This window comes from Drosophila teissieri, chromosome 3R (assembly GCF_016746235.2).
Source record: "Drosophila teissieri strain GT53w chromosome 3R, Prin_Dtei_1.1, whole genome shotgun sequence".
NCBI classification, from domain to species: domain Eukaryota; kingdom Metazoa; phylum Arthropoda; class Insecta; order Diptera; family Drosophilidae; genus Drosophila; species Drosophila teissieri.
In genome coordinates this window covers 12679737-12704315 of record NC_053032.1, presented here as the reverse complement: position 1 = coordinate 12704315, position 24579 = coordinate 12679737, and the positions used below count along the sequence as shown (strand labels likewise).

Sequence of the window (24579 nt, the reverse complement as noted above, 5' to 3'; positions counted from 1 at the left end):
GGTCGGTCGGTTGGTGGAGGGGGGACCTCTGCCTCGGACAACGATGCTATACAACGCAAAACACATCATTAAGTATAAAATTCTTAAAATGGAATTTTAAATCATTAAAAGGCAGCAGACAGCGGCGAAAAAAGCCAGCCAGGAGGAATTCGCAATGCGTTTGCTTTATTTGGGAGCTGCAGCAGCAGCTACAGCAACAGCAACATGCAATGGCAACAATTCCTGCTGCCCAGTCGCATTGTCCAAAATGCTCGAGGTTGGGGCAACGCAGCAGCAGCAACAGAAACAGCAACAGCAGCATGCAGCGTTCTTTTTTAGCTGGCCTTTTTTCTTTTTCCGTATACGCTGTTTTTTTGCATTTTTTTATGTACACGCCAGGCCAAACAGCTTGAATGGAAGTAATGATGCTGGCCGAACGTCGCCGAAACGAAGTCTTGAGAAAGGCGCGCAGTTGGGCTGCATTTGCAATGAGTTGCCGCTGCAACAGCAGCAGCACAGCACAGCAACCCGCAACAGCAACAGCAACAGCAACAGCAACAGCAACGGCAATGGCAATCAGCAACATGGCCGCCTGAGCAGCAAACGAAGCTGAACTGCCATCGTTGCTTTTATCGGCGTTTTAGCTGCTGCTGCTGTTGCTGTTGCGGCCCCCTCCAAAATAAAAACCCCCCTCAAAATCCCACCACTGCATTCTGCTCCTTTCGGTAACATGTTGCTGCCGTGCATCGCATGTTGCTGCCGCTGCACGAATTCTATGTTGCACTTGGAATTTGAAGTAAATAATTCTTAGCTGTTCGCTTTTGCTTTTGAGCATTTTGCAAGTGCCTGCTTTGCTCGTTAAGCATTTTGGGTGCGAGTTTGTTGCTTTTTATTTGCTGCTGATGTTGCTCATCATGCAGCTCGCCAAAAAAGAAGGGATAAAGGGAAAGAACGAAAGAAAAGAATGAAAAGTGGTTCCGTTTCGTTTATCTCATGTTTTGGGTGCATTATATAAAACACTTTATGCGGAGATGCTTTTGAATTCTCGGGGAGTGAGTAAGAGATTGATAAAGTCAGTTGGAGACTTATAGTACGTATTCGCTGTGTTAAGTAGCTACTTAAATTAAATATTTGTTTAGGGAGTCAAGGGAGCAACCGAGAAATATTAGTTTCTATTTATTATTTGAAATTCGATAAAATAAAAATTTCCTTCTTTGTTAAGATGAGGTGGTTTTGGTAGTTTCAAATCATATCATGCTTTTTTTGTTTTATTTCCTGAGTGACCCAAGATTTGTCCAATTGGGGCCCGCATGGTCGATGCACGATGATTGACAATTCCCCAGGCGGCAGAGCAGACAATGATCTCGGACTCAATTCGATTCCCCCACATCCTCCAGTTTTTCCCATCGAGCTGCCAGCATCCGCCAAATACTCGACATTGCTGGCAATCAGACAAGCCCAAAGCAAACCAAACTAAACCGCTGTAAGCCATAAAAGGCAAGCTCTCTTTAGATTTCTTCCCTGCTGTTGTCTGCATTTCGCCTTTTAGTTTTTTGTTACCTTTTCTGTTGTTCCCGTTTTGGCCTTAACTCCATCTTGCGACATTTGCGAGCAAATAAATTCAATTTGCTGCTGGTCAGAGGGGACTGCGACAGGTTTTTGTCGCATTTATCATCGCATCAGCAACGGCGGAGGATGTAGGATGGAGCTCCGAATGAAACGCCATTTACCAATTTATTTATTTATATAAGGCGAATATATTTTATAACCCGGAGCAAATGCAGCCAGCACTGCGGTGGAATCCGCGCGAGCAAAAAATGTTGTATGAAGTGACCAAACTAGTTCGTTAAAATAAATTCGAGAGCCACTAACAATGTTGAGCGGACAGACGGAGGGACGGACGGACGGACCATCGGATGGGATGCTGGATGTTGGATGGACAACATGCAACAGAACAGAACCGAGGCAGCATCGGGGTCCCGACTTCCCGTTCCCCGTTCACTGTTCTCAGTTACCCATTCCAAAGTGGCCATGTATCTCCGATGTATGCGGCAGGGCGAAGATGTATTCCTTTTGGGATGTTTTTAATTTTTCCTTAAAGTCGTTAAGCGACGTCGCTCGTTCGTGGATGGTTTTTTCTCTTTTTCGTTTTGTTTTTTTTTTTTTTCGATCCGTCTGCCGTCCTGCTGGCAGTTTTCCCCCCACCAGACTCCTTTGTGTTCGCCTTCGTTAGCTGCCATTTGCTTCCTTTGCCTTTCTAATGGAGTTTCGCAGATAACAGAGCCACAGCGAACGGGGTCTGCTCCTGCATAAGCACACACTTAGGGGTTAAGGGGAACCCCCCGAGGAGGTGGAGGCCCCAGTCTGAAAACTCGAAATGAAATTAAACCCTTTTCGGCGGCTGCTGCTGCTGCCACTACTGCCGCTGTTGCAGCAACATGGCAACATGGCGGCTGGCTGCGAGAAATTAACATTATTGCAATTTCTGCAGCTTTAACTAACAAGCCAAGAGAATACACAAAAAACGAGGGAGCGAGACTGCAACCTGCAGCCGATCTCGAATATAATTGAAGGAGCCTCGCAAGACGTGGCAATAAATTTAAAATCGTTTAGAAAATTAAAGAAATTGCTGGCTCGTATTTCCATTCCAGCCCAGCTCTGCCATACCCCCTCCAAATGGAAATGGAAATGCCAACAGTTGCGACTGGGAAAACAACGGCGAGGAGGAGCAAGTGGAGCAAAACAAAACAAAGCTGAAATGCGGAAAACTAAAGACTGAAAACCAAACAAAAGGAGCTGAAATGCTAAGAAGTTTTTGCCTCGACGTCGACAGGCGGCATATGCAAATTTTTTACCAGAATGCAGCTAAACTTGCGAGCGGGCCAGAAAAAAGGGTTGGCGGTGTAAATGCGGGATAGAGTAATGAAGATACTCCTTAAAGAATATGCTCCGCTGTTCATTGCCTTTACTTGAGCAAATATTTCAGGACAAGCCCCCCGTTTTGAATAGCCAACATTTACTGAGTCGTGATTTAATGTTGCGCTACCGAAAAGTTTTCGTTGTTTATGGCGAAACTTAAATTGGCTAAGTGCCACAAATATCTTTAAATTATTCACATATTATTCAAGGTTTTTTTTAAAAACATTGTATAGATCCTAAAAGATTTAAGATGGTTACTTATAACTTTTTTCATTGCATCTTTAATATTATATTTTTATTTTGCTGGGGTGCATCTTTTTGTACACTTTTAAAACTATAGATTGCTCTTTGCATGGTGTTTGGAATTCATTTTGCACTTAGTCAGATCAGATCGAATCCTTGGGCTCTGTGCCGCAGCATTCAATTCGAAGCTCAGATGCAGTTGATGCTTTTCGGTTTCGCGCCTGCAGCTGCCCGCTGTGTTTTTGCAATGATAACAGACGGCTCCCATAGCCCCCACTTGGGGCACCCCACCACCCCCCTTGGGCGCCCCTTACCCCCTGCAGTTCGGTGCTAGTCCGTTTCTAATCTGTCTTCGCGTGCTGTTTGCTGTTGCATGCGAGAATGGCGAAACACGGCGAACATGCAATGCAATGCGATGTCATGTCCGATGTCCAATGTCCAGCTCCCTATGTAGGGGACCTATCCGCCACCCAAAAACCCCCTCGCGAATGGACAACATCAACAAGGCTGCCACATGCTGCGTTGTTGTAGGCCATATGCCCATCTCTTTCGCACCGCACAGATGCCGTCCCTTTCGCGCCGCCACAAACATTTATGCAAATGCCCGCGCGCCATCATAAAATTGGATTTGGCAGCTGATTCTGATTCTGGTTCGGATTGAGATTCTGATTCCGAATTCGAATCCGATTCGGCGGGGGCAATTTTAGATCCCTTGCGAAAAATTGCTTACTTAAAACACACACACGCATAAATGAAAATAGAATTAATTTTCAGAAACGCCTTTCCATTCCTATTTTTATTTTTAGTTTCCCTCCGGCATTTGCAGAGTATTCTGCTCACTTTGTGTCGTTATTTGCTTTATTTTTAGTCGCATTTTTGTCGCATTGCGAATCTCGCGCGACCTCCGTTTGGGCCGACTAAATAAATTTTGTTTTAAGCGTTTTCGCCACACTCCATATACAAAAGAAGAGCAGCTGCAGGGGGATCCGGGGAAGGGGCTGAGGGGGCGGCACAGCACATGGAGCAGCCAAATAGCCAAAGATAATAAAATAAACAAAAGGTTTGCCGCCAACAGAGGAGCAGAAGAAGAAAACGCAACCAAGAAGCCAAAACACTCAGGCCAAAATGGAGGAGAAGGGGCTAAAGGGGAGAGGAGCTCTGGGGGCAAGGGGCAAGGGGCATGGGGCAGGCAAAGGTGAGTCGCAGTTGCTGCAGGTTTGCAAGCTTTATTTGTGTGTTTTATTGTGGGCATATCTCAAAAGCCAATCTTTTGCCAAGTCCGACAGCGATTCGAACTCTGGAATTGAGGGAGAACCGATTGAAGATGGAGCTCCCATGTGTGTATCTTTTGTTCGTACGTACATACATATATATAGGGATACAAAAGGCCGAAACCATGGCCTACATCTTTAACGCGATTGCACTTGAAACTGAAACATTAATTTAGTTCGCATATTGAACAAAGTTGCTTACAAAGAGTAAGACAGTATTTTAAATGTTTCTACTTCTTTTATATGAGTTAGCATTATTATTTTTAAGTTGACATTATTTTGAGACATAACTGCAGTATTAGATATTGTTTATACTTAATACAACTGAGATATGAAGAGGATATCTCAACATCTCGAACTCCTTAATGAAACTCGAATCTGCAGCTTCTGGCTGCCTTGATTTGCATTCGACTTGTGTTCACCTACCCCCAAAAACAATCTCCACCATCTGTCTGCGTCCTCGTATGCAAATAAAGCAACACGCGGCGCAACATGCAACGTGCAACATGCAACATGCGAGCTGCCATTGCACGTTCCGGGAATAGGAATGGAAATGGCTGTGGAATGGGGCTGGGGTTGGGAACTGGAATGGTCATGGGGGCATGCAGACCCCAGTTTCACTTCCTTTCCAGCTGCTCCGTTTATCGAAAATGAATAAGAAGCTATTTTTACTTTTAAATCTTTGACCAGCAGCTCCTTCTCCTTGTGCCACAAACTTGCAGCTTGCCGCGATGTCATCGAACTATGGACAAGTTTCGTTATGGTACCTGGGAATTGATGGAAGAGGACCGAAGTGCATATTGCATAACCATGCGAGCAGTCTCTTAATCCTCGACCTAATCTCCCCCTGATGTCTGGACAATCTTTTGGCTCGACTCGTATGCCAAAACCAGGATCACAATGGCAATTTATGGGAGCTTTCGGGTTTTTAGTTGGCCGATGTTTAGCTAATACCTCGAACACTGCCAAAGATACTGTGGGGTTTGCTTAAAACTCTAAAGTTTAAGTAACCACACAACGTGTACTTGCCAGACAACCGAAATCCTCATGTGATTTAGGGCAATTAGCACATTACCACGTCTGGGTTCCCATTTTAAATGGAATAAAACAATGCAGTGTCAGTTGAATTTCTGGGAAAAATATAGCTCCCAACTGTTCCGTTAATTTTCCGGCGCAACACCAGAACCGATCGGGTTTTATTTCACCAATTGGTAGGCAATTTTAATGCATATTTCATTTGAATGGGTGTAATGCGTGTTCGGGCTCTCTGAATATATGTGGATATTTCGGAGTTGGGGGAGTACTCCATATTGAATTATGATTTATGATTGGAACATGTTGTAGCTGGCTCAAGGGTACTTAGTCCATAACCCTCCGAGTGTGTGTGTGTGTGCGAGTGTGTGTATGAGGGAAATGTGCGCATATGCGCTAGTTAGTGAGACATTCAGTTGCAGCGGGGGAAAGAGCAGGAGAAAGGCGGAGAAAGCGGAGAAGTGGTGGGAAGTACTCGAACATCGAAATCGACCAAAAATAGCGACATTTGTGTGCGGCCCTTGAGTAATGGCTGCCATGTTTCCCAAAAGACAAGGATCAAGGATGTTTCCATTTTCCTTTTTTAACGAAAAGCAAAGGAGGCAGATAGCAGCGCTTGTAATTGGAGTTCGAATGACTCTTATGGCCTGACAATTATCTCCAGCGAGATAAGACATGGCCTTTTCCGAGTCCCTTGAGGTTTATCAGTTTCCCATTGTCAAGAAGCGATCTGTTCTTGGCAGGGGGATATATAGTTTAAATCTAGCGGAGCCACGTTGCGTTTACGAGTTGGTTTGCAACCTAAGACTTTGTTCCCTCTAGGAATATACATCACCGGAAACTGGAAATGTTCAATTAAAATAGGCTAAACGAGTAATTTCCCACATCATTTTACAAAGGATTGGTTTTGAAAACCGAAAATGTACTTAGGCATATTTGGATTTATTCAAATTTGGAAATCTTAAAATGTATTTCAATGCTGGAGCCCTATAAATTACCCGTTCAGTGAGTGCCGTTGTATTTTAGCACCTTAATGACTTTTATCCGCGGCCATTGCATATGAAAGACGAGTTAAAAGCGGGAAGGTGGGAGACCATTTTAAAATTCCAACCGAGGCGCGACAAAAATTCACACATTTGCGTGGCTAGGACCGAATAAAAATCCCATTTAAATGTGACACTTAAAATGCCAGCGACAAAAATAGTGCCAGACTGCGGTGGATACAAAACCGATGTGAAAAAAACTGGGATGGAGGTGGAGATGGAGATGGGGTATACTTCACGTGGACGGTGACGAATTCGTGACGTGGAAGGACTAAAAATGACAAAACCTTACATTTATTTGCATTTTCAAGTCGAGGGAAAGCATGGCCATCGCATTTTCCACCCTTTTCCTATTTTTTTCCACATTCACATTCTTCATTTCGTTTCGTTTCGCTCGTTTCGGTTGCCCAGTAGTTCCTTCCTTCGCTTCCGTTTTGCGGTGCAGAAAAACATTTTCCACAAGAATGAGCCAACGAGTTGGCGACATTTACATATGTGCATCTGTGTGTCCCTGTGTGTATCCGTATGTATCTGTGTGAACTGTCATCGCGCCATAGAACTGTCAACTTGATGGTAATTTTGAACAAAGCCATGAAAGCGGCAAAGGAGTTGGCTAGCTGCAGGTTTCCTCTTGTTGTCTGGCTTCCCCTATTTTATTTCGTGCTTTTTTCGGTTTTACGTAGTGCTAAACAAGACAAAGGATCGCTGATGGATTCCATACAAATTAAATGCCCTGTTCTGCCGTATTTTCGGCTCAGACAACATTTCATTTCGAATTCATGCAAAACATTGGGTATTTATGAGGTCCCCCTCAAGGACGCAGGACAATTAGCGCCTTGTCTGCAAGCGTTTCCTTTCCATCTCGTGTCCTGTATCCGCATCCGTTTGGGAAGTGCAAATTACTAACTATCTCTGCTTCATCGCCACTGTTAATTAATCTCGTTTCTCTATTTGATGGTTGTTAAAACAAAAAACAATTTATTTTTCACATAAGAGCGCCGCGCATAAATCCCCACAATTTATGCTTATTGCCAATTTATTGCGAGATGAAAAAAGTGATGGGAAAAACATGCATCGAAGCGCCGGCCAGAGTTCAAACAATCAACGCCATTGTCCGGAACTCTCGCTTCATTTTATACGGACTCCTTTCGCGTCCCGATATTGGAAAATTTACTATCGGCCACTGTGGCTGCAAAAAGGGCAAAAATCGAAATATTATTAAGTCCCAAAGCTGCACTTCAATTAAAATGCATTTTCGCAGTTTATGGGCTTAATCTCATAAACAATTTCAGCATTGTTGCAAATTCGCTCTCCCCCCCATGAATTTTTTGCCATTGTTGATTGTCAGCAGACGGTTGGCAGAATATTTTATATCCCAATAAAAACATCGCTTAAATAAAAATTGTTTGAGGAAAACATAGTGAAGAGATGTAAAGGAACCACAATCTTGGACAGACTTAAGATTCATACAAACAATTAATTCTTATGATCTTTCTACATTTGATTTCATCCCCATTGAATAATAGTAGTTTGCAGTTTGTAGTCAACTTTTTGTCTAATTAAGGTGGTCTTACCATCATTAATGCACCTGCCCCATTGTGCCACAAATATTCGCACAACTTTTGGGCCGACCCACCTCATTCTCCTACCTGCTCCACGGCTTGTTTTCGTATCTTTCAGTCGGATGTGTTCCCTTTTAATAACTTTATAATGGCGTGTTGCATCACGCGCTGCAAACTTCGTGTGGACACGCCCCCTTTTGGGTAGCCTGGGTTGGGGCACACCCCGCCCGCCCGGCAAACAATTGCAAAGCGCGTGTTTGTTGCTGCATTTCGTGCGATTCTTTTTCGGTTATCGGCGATTTTCAATCTATGCGCATAACTCAAGTGCAGCAACACCAACGAGCCCGCATCATTGGACCGGGTCCGAGAGGCATATGTGCAACTTCCTATGTTGCCGTGGCTGCTGGGCGCTTAACTGATGCTGGACCCCATCAAACTTGGCAATAGGCATACACACACACACACACCCACACACGCACACACCTCGGCAAACAAAGGAAGGCCAAAACAAAAAAGGAGGAAAAATCGCATGAAAAAATAGAACAGCAGCAACAGCGAAATAATATCGGCAACATTTTATTGCCCTCTGACCTAGAGGGGGTGGTCCGGGTAGTCGAGGGGCCACGACCTGCTCAAATTTGACTCCGAACATCCTGCCGGACTATCGCAATCTCTCGCTCCTCCTCCGTTTTCCGCCTTATCGCCGACGTCAATAACCACCCACTGAAGTGCCCCCAAAAACCACCCACTATCCATCCCCACACTCGCCGCTCTCTCAGCCCGTTCATATCCTTGTGCGTTGTCTCGTTTTACTGCAAAATTTACATCCTGTACTGCTGATGGTCATTTTACTGTTTCCGTGTGAGGCTGAGTGGCGGAGGGGCGGCGGGGTTTGGGCCGGGAAGGACTCTTGGCCGGCACAGTGTGCATATGAATATTTTGCAGCAGGCAACAATAAAATCCATGACATCATAAATATCGATGCGTTGCCGTCGTAACGAACATTTTCGGTGCGGGCTTAGTTCCATTCATTCCGAGCGCCCCCGAGGGCCACCAAAAGGGAGGAGGGGCGGGGCTACGCCGGGGTCACACGATGGGGTCGCGAGGGGCCAGTGGGGGATAGGCACACCCGCAGCAAGGCGCCGCGCGATAACTCGATAATTATGTCCGCTTTTGTTTATTTCGCACATCGATTACAATGCCGGAGTGCGTCCCAGGCCGACAGATTCCGGGGTTTTGGCCATTACGGATATTTCGGCCATTTGCAGAGGTGGCGGGGTCACCATTGGCAGAGCGGGCTGCGGGTTGGGGCTTGGGCCACCGGCGGGTCAGGTAGTGGTGCATACGTCACGGTCCCAACTCCCGTGGAATTTACAAACTTCACTTGCGGCAGTACGAATGGTTGGGGGAAAATGCAAACCAAGTACACGGTGAAAACTTTGACCAATACAATTTAACACAGCTAATTTCGAGTTTAATTAGGATTTCTAATTTTTTTCTATTTTCCAAAAGAGTAATCAAATTATCTTAAGGGATATTATAAGAAAATCATGCTTTTGCGTAGTTAGTAAAGAAATGATTTTCGCTTTCATTTGATAGAATCCTTTCGGCAGTGGGTTTTAAATATCTCAGTCCCCTTTTCCCTCAGTGCAGGGGCTTTTCCCCGTTTTCGTCCTTTTAGGTGTGGAGTACGTTGTCTGGCGTCGCTCGCTTCTCATAAGTAAAACGCTTGTGAGCAAAGTTTTATAAATTATCCTTGTGAGAATCCTTATTTATGGCGCGTGTGCAATTTTCATTTTATCGCAGTAAAAGCAAAGTTAAGTTAAGCTCCTGCCGCTCCCGTTTTCCAACTTTGGCCCACAGCTTGCAAATGGAGGCGTTGCACCACCGCCACCGCCGCCACCGCTGCCACCACCGCCAACAAAAACAACCATCAGCTGAGTCTCAGCTCGCTCTCTCTTTCTGCCCCGCTGCATATATACGTGGATATAAATGTGCATATATCTCTGGCTCTTGCTCACTTTTTATATTTGCGCCGGCGAACTTCAATTGTTCAGCAGCCAACACAAACAATCGGGACACGAGGGGTCAAAGGGGCGGGCCGAGGGGGCGGCTTGGCTCTCAACTCAACTCGACTTGACTCGACTCGAGTCGACTCTCGTATATTGCACAAATGTCTGCCCAACTATCGAGCGTTGCATTATGAGCGACTGTGGGAAATGATTGCTAAAAAGTTCAGCGAAACTAAGCCAGTCGATTAAGAGAAATTAAAATCGATGTATAATTACCTAATCGTAATAACTCAATACCTATACTTTTCTATTTAGATCATGTTCACTTTGTCACATTTTTATGTGCTTTATTTTGTTTATAAAAATATGAAGAATATTTGTATTTATTTTTTCATTTCATTCCTTGCAAAGTATGGTATTCCTTTAGCCCTTTTAAATCGTATTTTAAAGCCCACTGTTCGAGTCTCCGGGGGAGGTGAAACCTGGAGGGGGTTGTCGGTACGTCGGAAGAAGATCTCTCGTTGAGCTGCCAAAGTTTTTTATGGCCTGCATATGAATATTATGCGCTCGAGTATAAAATGTTGTTGGCCACACTTCCTACGTTTCACTTCCTGCACTCGACTCGAGCTGAGCTGCATCCTCCTCCTCCCCCGGCACACACACACACACACACACTCGGCACACACACACAATCTCCATACAATCTATATAGTATGTGCACATCTATCTGCAGCCGTATCTATACATCTCCGCAGATACAACAATGCACAATGGCAACAAAAACAAGTGGGAATGTATCTTGGAGATGCGAGCTGAAAACTTTAAAGCTGCCTTTAACCCGAGATTCTGGCCCTCAGGCAGCAAGACAACAACTTGAAGCCAAAAATCCTGTCTGAAGTTTTCTTTGTTTTCCCAGCGGAGGGAGGAAAAGAAAGCCCCTCCAACTGCTCGGTGTGTGTGTGTGCAAAAAATATTTAGCTGGCAAAGTTTTATTGGCAAAATCTGTTTATGGCTTTTGAATTTTAATTAGTTTACATTATGTCGAAATGTTGCCGCTGCCGTCCGTTGTTGCAACAATGGGGCGATACGATACCATGGCGATACGAGCGGAAGAAATAGTGTCCTGGACGTCGAGAAGAGTTTTCATTACTATTTGTCTGCTGCCTTTCCGCACAGCAGCCGCAGCCGCAATTTTATGCGCAGGATACAAATGTACATGAATAACTAAGCAAGCCGGCAAAAGGATTGCACTGGCACAAGGGGCAGGGTCCTTGTGCTCGTCCTAGTCCACGTCCTCGTCCTCGTCCTTGTTCTGTGTGCTCCCCGGGATCAGTGGCAGCAGCAGCGGCAGCGGCAAAGTTTGGCGCTCTCGTCGAGACGTGCCTTGTAGCAAATTTTAATTCGACAAAAACATGAAACTCAAAACCGTTATTGGTATGTTGTTTGCCTGCAAGTTTTCATTGAGTTTCTGCTGTGTGTTTGTATTAGCCAATGCCCAAGGATGCGGCTCATATTGCGGGCTCAAAGGAATTATTTTTCAAAGGAATTATAAAATTAGCTGAAGCATGCTTGTATTAATTTGGATGCCCAAACTTTGTCTCTGCATTATAATTTAAATTTATAAGGCGTCTCAGTACTAAATTGGGCCCAATTATTTGTATAAAATAAATAGATAATAATAGTAAGTTTCGCTTGCAATACAAATTTGCTGTTTTAAAAGGGGCTTAGGAGCGTATTCTTTAAAAATCAAGATAAACGTTTTAAGCTTCAGTTAAATTCAAATTGAATTGATTTCAATCCAGCTAGTGTGTCGTTGAGTAGACTTTAAAGTCGTAATCGCCTAAGCGGCTGCTGGTAATAGAATTTAATGATGGATTGCATTCACGTATTTGGCGAATCGCTAACGATGTTGCAGCTGCAATGACGCTAAAAGGAAAATCTGTAGGCCAAAAATGGCGAATGTGACTCGCTGACGAATGGCAACCTTTTCTCTTTGCATTGCCAGCTTCCAGATTTGATGCACTTCAGCCAAGCAAAGGCAAGAAAAAGGAAAAAAAAACGTGAAGAAACACAAGAGGAACTGACTGCAAAAATAAGCGAATTAAATGAGTGCTTTTTGTGGTCGCAGCTCTTGTTTGCTTCGGAGTGTTTTTGCTACTGTTTTTCAGTTCATTTTCAAATCGTTTCGTTTGCTTTGTATGCAGTTTTATTTAATTCATTTTTCACGTTTCTTGCTGCTTTTGCTGCTGCTGCTGCTGCTACTGACGTCGTTTGGGGCTGCAAATGTGCAATTAAAGAAACAGGTTACACGCCCATAAATCTTGAAATGCTGGCGACGTCGTCTCCGTCGTCTCGGCAAAATGCAACCACAATGTTGCTGCTGTTGCTGTTGTTTCTGCAGCAAAATGTATTCGTATTCACATGTCTTAATGTTGACAGCATTTTTGTGATTGTCTGACTTATTGCCAGCCGATTGATGACAAATAAATTACGTGCACTCTTTTTCCTTTTTCTCAATTTTTGTGGTTTGACTGGCTTTTTTCTTGGCTTTTAGCCGGCGTTTTTCCATTTTTGGTATCTGCGCTGCGGTTGCTGCTGCGTTAATGGCCTGGGTAATTGCTTTTAATTGCCATTGTAAAGTTTTTCGCATCGCAACCGAAAATGGCAGCGGCCCTGACCACTTGACTCGAGTCTCTGCGACAGATTGGCGGCTTTTCGTCGCGATTTTCCCCGCTTTTCAGCATTGCCTAACTGGCGCCATGATTTTCGCAGTGCCTGCTGATCGATTGGTTGTCTATAAATAGGCTCCAAACTGCTCCACTTGCCTTCAGAGCGATCGTTAGGTTAAATGTTTTGCCATGACTGGCGGAATCACTAATCACACTTAGCTTGTACTGAATAAACAATAATTAATTTATTGCCGACGTATCTGGTTGGCATTTTGAATACTTCTGAAGAACAGAGATCTACAAAAAAATAAATCTCCCAGTTTTATAATATTGATGCGTATTTAATTCACATTTAAAGTAATTCATTTATCACACATCAAGTACTTTATTTGAAAATAAAGGAGTATCGGGCTTACTGTTTTATAATTTCTCGTTTAAACTGCTTATCGATACTCAGACATTACCGCAAACAACTCAATTGCCGGATTCCTGCCATGATTATAACGAATAAATTTTAATTATGCGACTCACGATTTTGTACACAATTTGAATTGGGTTGACAGCGACCGACGGACACGAAAAAAACTCGAAATTTTTATCTTATTCAGCTGATGGAGGGTTTCAGGTAGTACCCGAAAACGTGGAGCCCGACAAAATACCTATATACTTGTATTCCAAAGCATGCGGAGATGTATCAAAACAGAAATAAAAATATATAAAGAAAAAACTAGCAGTCGACATCTTTATAAATCGCTCGACGCATAAATCAAACGAACTTTTGTTTTCGAATTTTTGTGGAAATTCTGCGGGCGTGCAGCGATTGAAATCACCGTTCGTACACTGAGCGAATTTGCATGTTTTTGGGGTTTATTTTAGTTGTTGTATGTACATATGTATATGTATGGGTGCCGTTTCTCTGCGGTTCGTTAGTTAACCCGTTTAACATTTTAAACAATCATAGCGAAAATCACGAAGTCCTTACTCCACGGGTTGCCAACTGCGGCAAAGGAAATGATTGCATTTAAAATTCAAACTCGAGCGCGGGTTGAAACCCAAAATGAAAAAAAAACAAATACAACACAAAAAAACTTAAGGAAAAAGCGAGACCAAGAAGGAAAAAACAAACAGCTGAAGTCGGCACAAAGCCATGTCGCCATCGTTTCGGCCATCTCCTCGACGTTCTCAGGCCCAAAAGACCCCAAGTCGGCCATTTAGGCCGCGCCAACTCAACGGCGAACGGGAAAAAAGTCAACAACTGAATAAAAAACATTTTCGAATACAAATGTTGGCATTGCATAACAAACGTTTTCTAAATGAGGCTAACTAAGCAGTCGGCAGCGCCGTCGACTGCGGCACAAGCAGAGGCGTGCATATGTTTGAATTGCCGATGACGATGGCTTTTTCCTGCCTCCCTCTTAACTGTTTCGTGTTTGGTTTTAGCCAGCTTTTTCCCCCTCCGTGTCATGGCTTCCAACTGCTGGTGGTCTTTGTATAGTTTTTATCCACTATTTCGTTTCTTTTTTTGCATAATACGACCACAAAAGTAACGGTTAAATGGCTGGACGGCCGTCCTGGCCAAGGCAAATATTTGATTTGGTCTAAAAGTTTTTCATTTGTCGCCGTGTATCTCGCCGTTCTCCGTTCTCCGTTCTCCTTTCGACATTTCTATGACTGATTTAATCAGCAAACTTTGACAAGAGTCAGGAAGTCAACCGTCCGTCGTCCGTTGTCCGTCGTCCGTTGTCCGTAGTCCCTCATCCCGCTTTCCCCCTACATTTTTCCCTGTTTTTCCCCGATTTTTCCCTTTTCCAACAACTAACCTGTGCGCCGTTTTTGTCGACTCAGGTTTTAGGGGGCGGCAGGGAGTGGTTGGGCCGACGAGGCAGAATTAAATTAATTAGAAATCTGATAAGACTTCCACTCGAATTGCGCCTTAGTTAATTTGCTTTTTTTCGCCAAGCCTCGATTTGTTCTTTGCCATTCGACCATTTTTCCAGTTTTTTTGCTTGCTGCTAACATGTTAAATGAACTTCGTATGTATTTGTTAAGCCTGTATGTTTTAATTTAATGTTTTTCTTTGCAACAGAATAATCCCAGATTAAAAATTTGATTAAAAACTGTTGTTTTTTATATGTGCTGTAGTAAAGGTATAATATTTCGATTTTTGTTCCATCTTTTGAGTTTATGATTCACTTGACAGTAACTTACATGTTAAAGTATGGTTGTGTTCGTTTATGGTTCTTTATTTTGGTTCGGTGTTCATTTTATTGGAATTCCCTTTAATAGGTATTTTAATTCGATCTTTTTATTTCCATTTTTAAAGACATGTTACGACGACTTTCCAATACCGTTAGGGGCTGAACCTCCTGTGACTTTGTTTAAATTTCCGAAACTATCGCCACTCATCAGGTGAACCTCCTGCGACTCTGGATGCAATTTGCCGCATTTACCTGCTGCTATCTACTTTTTGACTTTTCGGCTTCTTGTTATTCTTTTTTTTCCGCCACTGCGACGGCTGCCAACTGCCGGTGGGCCCATAAAAAACTGCCAAATGCACTGGCCCATCTACCTAAATGGCAGAGGATTGGGCTCCGGATCGCGAGGGCAGAGGTCGCAGGACAGCGTGTGTCCTGGCCATGTCCGCTGGCCTGTCTCGCAGCATCCTGCATCCTGAATTTTCAACGGAAGGCCAAATTAGCAGCGCTGCCTCCGCTGCAAGGCGCGCGTTTTGTTTACGACGCCTGGCACTTAACATTGCGCTTTTTATGGCCTCGTAAAAAAATTGCACACATTTCTCGCCGATTTGAAGGTTGGGTGGAATCATTTTCAGGGAAAAAGACCGACCTTGAAGGCGGCGGCAATAAGTTAATGATCCTCATTGCCTCTGGAACGATTTTTTAATGTTTCTCATGTGTTGCTCAGACGCTCACATAAAAAACGGTTCCCTAAAAAAACCAAACGACCAAAAGACAATGCATAAGTCAAGGATAACTCTAACGATTGTTATTTGCGATTCCGTCGAGTTCGAATTCGTGCCGCCTGAGAATTTACAACGATTTCCCGCCGAAATCCGCCGAGAAATATCGTGTCCCGCGCCACATTTCTCATCCTCCTGCGCCGGCACGAAAATCTTGTCATGATCTCTTCGAGGACACGGAGCCACACGATCGGATGCCCAGCTGGAGCCGCAGAGTTCTCACATGTTGGCCCAAAAGGGTCAGCCAGGTCAGCTGCAAGTTGGCAGTCGCAGTCGTGGTCGTGTCTCCTTTTTTGGATTTTTTTTTAAGACCAAACACCCGACTGTTGACATAGATAAAGAAGTGGTTCGACGCATCGGAGAAATTTTAACACTATGTATAGAGCTTTTTCGAAATGCAAGGAATTATAAGGTACAGGTTATTAACAAATTAACTAAGAACAAAAACTTTAGAGATAAACTTGTAATAACACTTTCATTCCATATCAAGCGTTTAACACTTTTTTAAAATAATCAATTCTACTCTACACAAAGTAAAAATGAATTATAGTGCCTCCGTTCTAATTAAAGCTTATAATGGATAATCCCTTATTCCATTCTATCGGTATAGAAATAAAACTACTTTCATACCTTATGAACTCACACCATTCATCAAACCTGGAATCCATAAATATATTCTGCCGGACCAATTATCACTTCTGGCAGAGCCATGAATAGTATTGGTTATTTATTTTCCCGCCGGCCACTTAATTAAAGTCTTTGGGAAAACATCGAACAATAAATTAGGGGGCCTAATAAATCAGCGAAATGTGACAGAAATTTGATAAAAACAAAAATGTTGGTTTAACTGATAATTCCGGAGAGGGTAAGACAAAAAGCAACGAGGGTATAAATAAATAAAGACGGAAAAAGAAGAAATACAGCGTTTTAATAAAGACTCATAAATTCCGCTGGCGACGACAACAAAAGCGACAAAACGACTTTGGACTTGCAAGATGAGCGCTAAAAATAAATAAAACTATTAATCAGGGCCAGCACGAAGAGGAAGAGCGAATAAGGATGGAAGTGAGTCTGAGTTTTCCACACAGCAACAAAAAAATCACGTTGGAATTTACCCCCTTTTTTGATGTTAATGTGAGAACACTTATTTCCGATTAATTACCACTACTTAAAAAAGTGTATTGTCTAAGGAAATATTTTTACTTTAAAAGCAATTTAACCATTTTATTAACTATTTATCTAAATAATACAACAATTAAAATTTTTTCAGTGCAAGGGGGAAAATGAACAGCGTCAGCGAAGCGGTCGTAAATAATTTTTAAAACAACTCTTTTTGCCAAGAAAGAGAGAAGGCAGCGCGGTTTTTCAGCTGCTGCCAAGAAGAAAAGCCAAGAGTTTTGCCTCTGGAAAACGCCAAGTGCAGCGCAACAGGAAAAGCCATGGAAAACAGCAACAAAAACGATAGAGAGAGCAGGCAAGCGAAAAAGGGGCGGTCGACTTAAGGGTGTGAGGGAGGGAGACGGCCATAAGAAATGCCACTTTGCGAATATTGTGTGCCAACGATAAACACTTCAGAGCGGCCATTAAAATCACAGTGAGAGGAGCGAGAGCGCATTCGCTCAAAGAGAGGGAGAGCGAGTCCAGTGAAAATCGGAATGAACGCGAGAGCGAAAGAGCCGAATGAATAATGGCGGTTGCCGCAAGACAAATAACCCAGCCCCGTTCTCTCTCGCTTGCTGCTGCTGTCTCGCTCTGGCGCGGCGCGTTTATATGCTCGCCTGTTTTGACTTATGGGAAATAAATCAGCAGAAGTGCTCTCTCTCTCGTTTCGCGCTCTTTGTCGCTTGAGGAATTAATAAATATTATTTTTGAACAACAATTCACAAGTAAATTAGCGCGGTAAACGTAAAGTAATGCGGCTATTTTATCCAAGTTTTTAGATTCACTTCGCTTTTTCAACGGTGTAGCAATAACTCAATACTTTCGGGTCATAAACCATAGCCTTTGTTTGCCAAGTGTCTAGAAATACACATAAAAAGTATTAAGCACGTCTTTAGCTGCGCGATTTATGTGCGAATCGAATTTCTTGGCTGTTTGTTCTCACTCTTTTTTTGAGTAGTCAACCTGCTACGTTTTAAATATAATAAATTAATTTTATTTTCCACACACCACGCGGACCGCCGGGCGGGATAATTCTTCTTGCTTTTACGATGACTATTCTAGCTTTCAGATGTTTACTGATATCATTTCATACTTATTTAAAAGTAGACTAAACTTTATTAACTAGCTTAAATTACAATGACAACACTCATTAAGAGGTAAACAAACAAATGGGCAACAAATCAATAAAATTAAGAATTGGCCAAAACACTCAAGTGCTCATCGATTTATTTAAGTGCGGAAAAACGACTCGAGCAGCGAAAAGAGAAAGAGAGTGGCCATAAAGCACTCGCACTCACATTCCATCATTATCGGGTTTTGGAATTCAAATTCGTATATGGGTCATTCCACTGGGAATAGGCTGCGAAGAGAAGGAGTGCCAAGGAGAAAGAGCTGGAGAGAGCGCAAGAGTCAATTATATAATCGGCAATTGAAATTCAGTTTCTGGCCTGTGTTGTTGTTTAAATTACAGCCGACACCTCATCAAAACGAGTGTTTTTCCACCCACGCGTTGCCGCATGCAATGCATTTTAATTCGAAATCCAGAGGATGTGCCCGCGGAACTCGATTTTTGTAGCCCAGTGTTAAGCCAGCGATCCCGTAAGCTCGTCTTTTGAGCCAAAAGCTTTGCCTTTTGCCCTTTTCAGGTACGCCGGATGGCCGACAGATGGCTCGCCGTTCTTAACCCTCTAAATACCTCTGCCAAGGCACTTGGAAAAAAATCGGCACCTTGTCTACACTCATGAAATAAAAATATTAAGCAGATATTGTAGCACAACGTAAAAGTGAATGTTTTAAAATATAAAACTGTCCTGCAATTAAAGAACCTAGTTTTATTAAATATAATGGGTTAATTCGTTCGCCGCTTTACCTTTCCAGAAACCCAAAAATTGTATAAGTGTGTCTGTATGTTTGTAGCAACGGCCAAGCCTTAGAAGCTCATTTTGGTTTTTTGGGTTTCCAACACGCACAAAAGCGTCATCATCAGCAGCTCGAAATTAGGGGGGTTGCGGGGCAAAGCGGGGCTCAACATGCGTATCACCAAACAAAAAGGAAAAAAACAGAAAAATCGCATATATCCGCCGACGCTGGGAGTTTATTTATGAGTTCGCTGAGGTGGAAACACATATAGCATTGGCAATGAGTAGCTTATTGTTTATAAAGATTTAGGAACTGTCACAAATCGTAGACAATTAATAAATAGCACTAAAAATGTATATTTAATATAGTTTTTTTTGGAATATTAAAAAATATTGTGATGTGTCTCAGTAGAAGTACATTCATTTCTCGCATAAAATGTTTTATAAATTTGTTGTATATATGTAACTGGTAAAATGATTTTAAGCCTCAAATATATTATTATATGTAAAACTATAATATTAAATATGTACTATATTTATGAGATAGAGAACTCACTAGTTCCTAATAAGATCAACTCTGGCTGGGAAATACTAAAAAAATAAGCATTGGCCGCACCTATCTTGGGGGTTTCACCTATTTGGCTTCGATTCGAAGTCACCTAAAGGCACAAAAAACGTTATGACAATTATGATTAATAAAATATGGTAGATTATAGACTCGAGACTCTTTGGGAAATGTCAAGAGCCCGACATGGATGCATAGAAAAGAAGGTCACCGACTATTAACTCTGTGATTTTCGCAAGTGTACTAGTTGGTGGGTGTAACCCTGCGAATGTGTATGTGTGTGCATTTGAAGGCACAATGATAAATGTGCAAAGCAAAAGGCAAAGAAAAAATAGAAATTGGGTGAATAAATAGCACAGATTCCGTTGAGCAAGCAGAAAAAAAGGAACTCGAGGAGAAAGCCGGCGCAAGGCAAGTGGAAACAAACAAAAATTTCGCCGACGGCGAATGCGAAAAGGACAAATGGCCAAAAGCGCGAGAGCAGAGCATAGAGGGCCCAGAAACCCGGAGAGCAATAAAACCAACGAGCTCCGAGCAAAAAGCCATTTATCAACTGCAAAAGGAATTCGGTGCGGAAGGCAGAAAACCCAGTTTTTGTCCTGGAAAAGCTGTGGAAATGGAAACGCGAGCAAACACACGGTCAAGATGCGAGTGAAATTAAATGGACATTTCAGATTAAGCCTTTTAATACATCGATATAATGTTCTTGTAATCAAAAGATCAAGATATGTGATCAACATCCTATTTCTTGAGTTTACACTTCTTCTTTGAGTATAACATTTAAAAGCCTTTTTTACCAAATTTAAAAAGAGTTTCCAATAATAAAATTAAAAAAGATTAGAACTAGAAAATCATTTTATCGAATTCCGTTCAGTATTTATTACTTTTACTAATATTAGTTTTTGTTCTCTAAATTCCATTTTATAATGGTTGATAAAATACTGTTTATACACAAGACTGAAAGGCGAGCTAGAGGGTATTTTTTTCATTTTAAAAATAATGAAATTCTAGGGAAATTTTTAAATTCCATCACAAATATAAGGCATCTATTCAAAGAAATAAAATCGGCATTCCTATACAAGTCGTACGAATTCGAGGCAAAGGTTGACCGATTTTGAAACCACCCCAGCCGCACGCAATGGAAATAAAAAAATATCTGGCTGAGGCCAGCGACATAAATAAATAATATTTCTTATTTTTTGCCTGTTTCTGTCGCTTTGTGTATCCTAATGTGTTTGGGTGGCGGGCGGCGAAACAAGGATAACATGACTGATTATGTAAGCAAGAGGAAACGCAGTGAGCCCAAACAAAAGCGTACAGGCAAGCACATTTGGGTCCTGTATCTTTCGGCATATTCCGGGCTTTTTTTGGTTGTTTGCCACAGCAGGTTGAACGCCAGTGGCAAATACGCACACACCCACTTATTGTGCTGTGCGTGTTTTTGAGAAAGTGGCACAATTTTTACTTTACGAACGCCTAATGTAATAAAGCCCGCCCTCCCAAAAGCTGGATCCCTAGATTCCCACAAATGGATGGCCTGCGTTTAGCATTCGCTGCGATAAAACCGAAGGAGCAGCATCAGAAGCCATAGAAAATCTGAGGTTGGCTGTCGGATGTTGGCCATGTGTGCGACTAAAGGTGGCCCAAAGCGGGGTCAATGGCCATAAATCAAACCGAAAATTATACGCATTCATCTGCTGAGCTGGCAAAAGAACGAGAAAAATATCTGCCACATTGCCTGCGGCGAGGGTGGAGCTGAAAATGCTCGCATTTCCCATTTTTGGGGGAGTTTTCCGAATGGCGGAAAATATGGGTAACTGTGCGAAAGCTAATGGCCACCAAAAATCGATAAAAGGAGAACAGCCACTTGGTTTATTTCTGTTCACCTGACGAACGAGTGTTTTAATTGCGCGCGAATCGAGTGGCAAACGAATGGCATTCAAATACTAATTCCGTTGTTAATGGCAGAAATTTATATTCAAATTCGACGACCATTAATCATTAATCTAAAGAGATTAAATTTGCATTTGTAGGTGGGATTTACTAGCCAACAACAAAATGCGAATTCGCTACTACAGACGCTTTCATATTTTAATTTTATAGCTTACAAATAAATAAATTAACAAATACTGAAACATTTTTATTTTTTATTGGGTATCATTTTTATGTCATTTACTTTTAAATCATGTTTTATATTGTTGAATATTTTGAAATGTCATTCTAGAGTATCTGAAACCTCTCATATAGGAACATGTCTAGACTATAACCAGTAATTACTGTCGAAAAAAATACACTACTTAAAAGTCAAGGAAAGAGCAAGGTAAACAAAGTTAAAATAACCGGTGTCAGATAAAATGTACATGTAGGTATACAAAGACATATACACAAGTATACTAAGTGTTAATAATAATACGTTTAGAATGCGGCATTATCAAAGGACGATTGAAGAGAGGGAAAAGGAAAGCTGATTATTTATTTGTGTTTATGTCGAATTTCGGCATTTGACCCTTAGAAAGTGGATTCTGTTCAGCGAGAGGTGTTAAACAAGTTTTCAAAAAGGTGTTTCAAAATACTTTTTCAGGGAGCAGTAAACAGGAAATCATCTAATATTTTTACGTACTTTGCTAAAGAATGAAAATGATTGAACGATACAGGTTAATCCTGGTAGAAGGGGAGTGCAATATATCTGGCGACTTCCACAGTATCTGCATCTCAGAGATACGTTGTTGGCCAGTGGCCGTGGAGCAGTTCAAAGTGAGCTGCCCGCCAATTAACTAATTTGCCAAGTCTCTCTCTGAGGGGCAATTAAGAGGACACGACCAACGACCAGATAGGGAAGTGCACTCACACTGGCCCACAAAACATGCATACATACATATACCCACGTGAGGTACTTGCAGATAATTCAACTTGTTGCAGCTGGAATTTGTCCCCATCTCAGAGTTTACTTGCCCGCTCACCTGGCAGTGTCAGAAGTCAAGCGAACTGATAATTGCAATAGAACGAAGTGGATCGAAATACCGGAAACGACAAAAGGAGAACTTTCAGATTGTCATGAGACAAGTAATTGGTGTGGGATAGTCGGATTGTGGGATAAGCAAAGTATTTCCAACCTGCCGAATTACGTTCACCAAATGGAACAGTTCATAGGCGGATTGGGGGCCAGAATTTTCCAATTGCTTCGTTTCATGTTTATCCGCGAAGTGGCGCCAAAGTTTATCAACAATTCAACAAATTAAGATACTTTATTGCACATTATTATGTTATTATTGTGAATTGCGTGCCATTTGCCTTCGTTTCGTGAGGGGAAGGGGGCGGGAGAAGAGGGCGCCGACGCGTCGATCTTGTCGAGACATTAAGACATTTGCTCCATTCATGTTCCCCCGGTTATAAATAGACCCCTCCCTATTGATAATGAAGCCTACTCCAAAGTGTGTGCAAACATCTGGCTAACAAAACGATCAAAGCCGCACATCGGGGGAATTTACATATCTCGTGTACATATCTTGTATATTTGCTTAGTTACTGGGAATGAAAATGTATCTCTTCTATCTTTATAACAATCTACAATATAATTGATATAATCTGGGAACTTGTACGGCAATCTTAATAAAAGCAGTTGGGGGATCTACAAAGGTGTCTTGTTATTATATTAAGAAAGTTGATTTTAAATTGTTATCTATCTATCTATGCAACATTATTCATATATAACAAATTTCTTTATTTAATGTAGCTGTCTAGTAAAAATAATATTTTATTCTGTGTAATAAATTACTAAAATATATCCACCAACTATTACCTCGCATTTATAAACGTAAACATCTTATCACCCATCCCCTGCAACATCTGCCTCGAACTCGCCTAATGGATTATATCCTTAAAAGGCTGACAACAAGCGCTCCAGAAACTCCTCCCTCTGAAACTCAGACAGAAACATTATCCAGACAAAGGAGCATTATTGTAATCGATTGGACTTTATTCTATTAGCGTCGGCATAATATACATTTGGCCCCTCAAAAAACAGCCACAAATTTTCCCTATATGACAAAAAATACGCTGGGAAAATGTGGAGAGGCGGAGAGAGTGGAAAACCGCATTCGTAGGAATACATTTCCCGCCATAGACTTTATTAATTTTCTAATGGATTTTACGTTTTCTGCAGTTGAAGATTTCAACATTTCAGATAAATATTTATGCGTGGGGTTGGGTTGGCTCAAAGGTTGGTAGGTTGGGTAGCTATGCGGATATATGTACATATGTATGTACATATACGGACTTGGATCCGTACTTGTTGTTGTCCCTGTCGGCGACAGGACTCTCCGGGCTGTGTCCCTGTTTTTTTATGGACAGGAATTGATTACGATTGGCAAATGGCACTCGGTGGAAGGATGTTTTGTTTATGTTTGTGCTGGTAATTTATGCTATTGTATAAATTGCCCATAAACATATAGGAAACTGCAGAGGTTGCTGGTTGGCTGGCTGTCTGTCAAGTGTTTGGTTAACATAACTAAAAACAGGAATTAACTGCCTTTCGAGTGCCTAAACGGGCAAAGTAAATTAAATGTGTGTTTAATTGGCTGTGCGGGGGAGGTGCCACTGTACAACAACACCGCACTACACTGTGTGACTACTGCACTACAGTGCCACTTGGTCTTTCGTGCCCCGGGGCGATTCTTGTCAAGTGCAGCCTGCTGAAAAACTGCTAACAAAATGATACGCTTTGTAAAATTCGCAGTCAGGCATCACCATTTTTCTAGCTGATTTTCTTTGCGTGCCAAGTGATACTTTTACCCGATTTTCCTCATCGGGCGGTGGGTGGCTTTAATTGCACACCAAGAGCAAGGAAAATGTGTCTCTGTGTGTGGAGTGTTTTTGGTAGTTACACTGGTATGTAGTGTACATTCTCGTATGTATGTATGTGTGTGTGCTTTGGCCCGAGTTGACAAACTGAATAATTGGCAATTATTTTGGGCAAATTTTACGAGCTGATAATTTCACATATTATACGTACTGAGTTGCATAACTTATTGGGCCAACACCTATTTTTGGAGGCATGCACATGCTGAACTATGACAGACACTGAGATACAGATAGTAGGAATGTATGTACATTGGGATTCTAGGGGTATAGTTGGAGGATATGCACACAACACAGAACTTACTAGATTTATTGGAATTTGAAAGTATCGCTTTACCTCTCGAACTCTGGCAGGAGACGCTTCCTTTTGACTGACACGAAATGAAGACAAACGGGATGATCAGGATGATGGTGATGTGATGATGTTGCA

General features: G+C 42.1%; 1 protein-coding gene across 4 annotated transcripts in view; it reads right to left on the bottom strand.

The window, feature by feature from the left end:
• Positions 1-24579, bottom strand: part of LOC122619429 (homeotic protein ultrabithorax) — a 79356-nt gene that overhangs the window by 29956 nt on the left and 24821 nt on the right. The gene's annotated exons all lie outside the window — the stretch shown is intronic.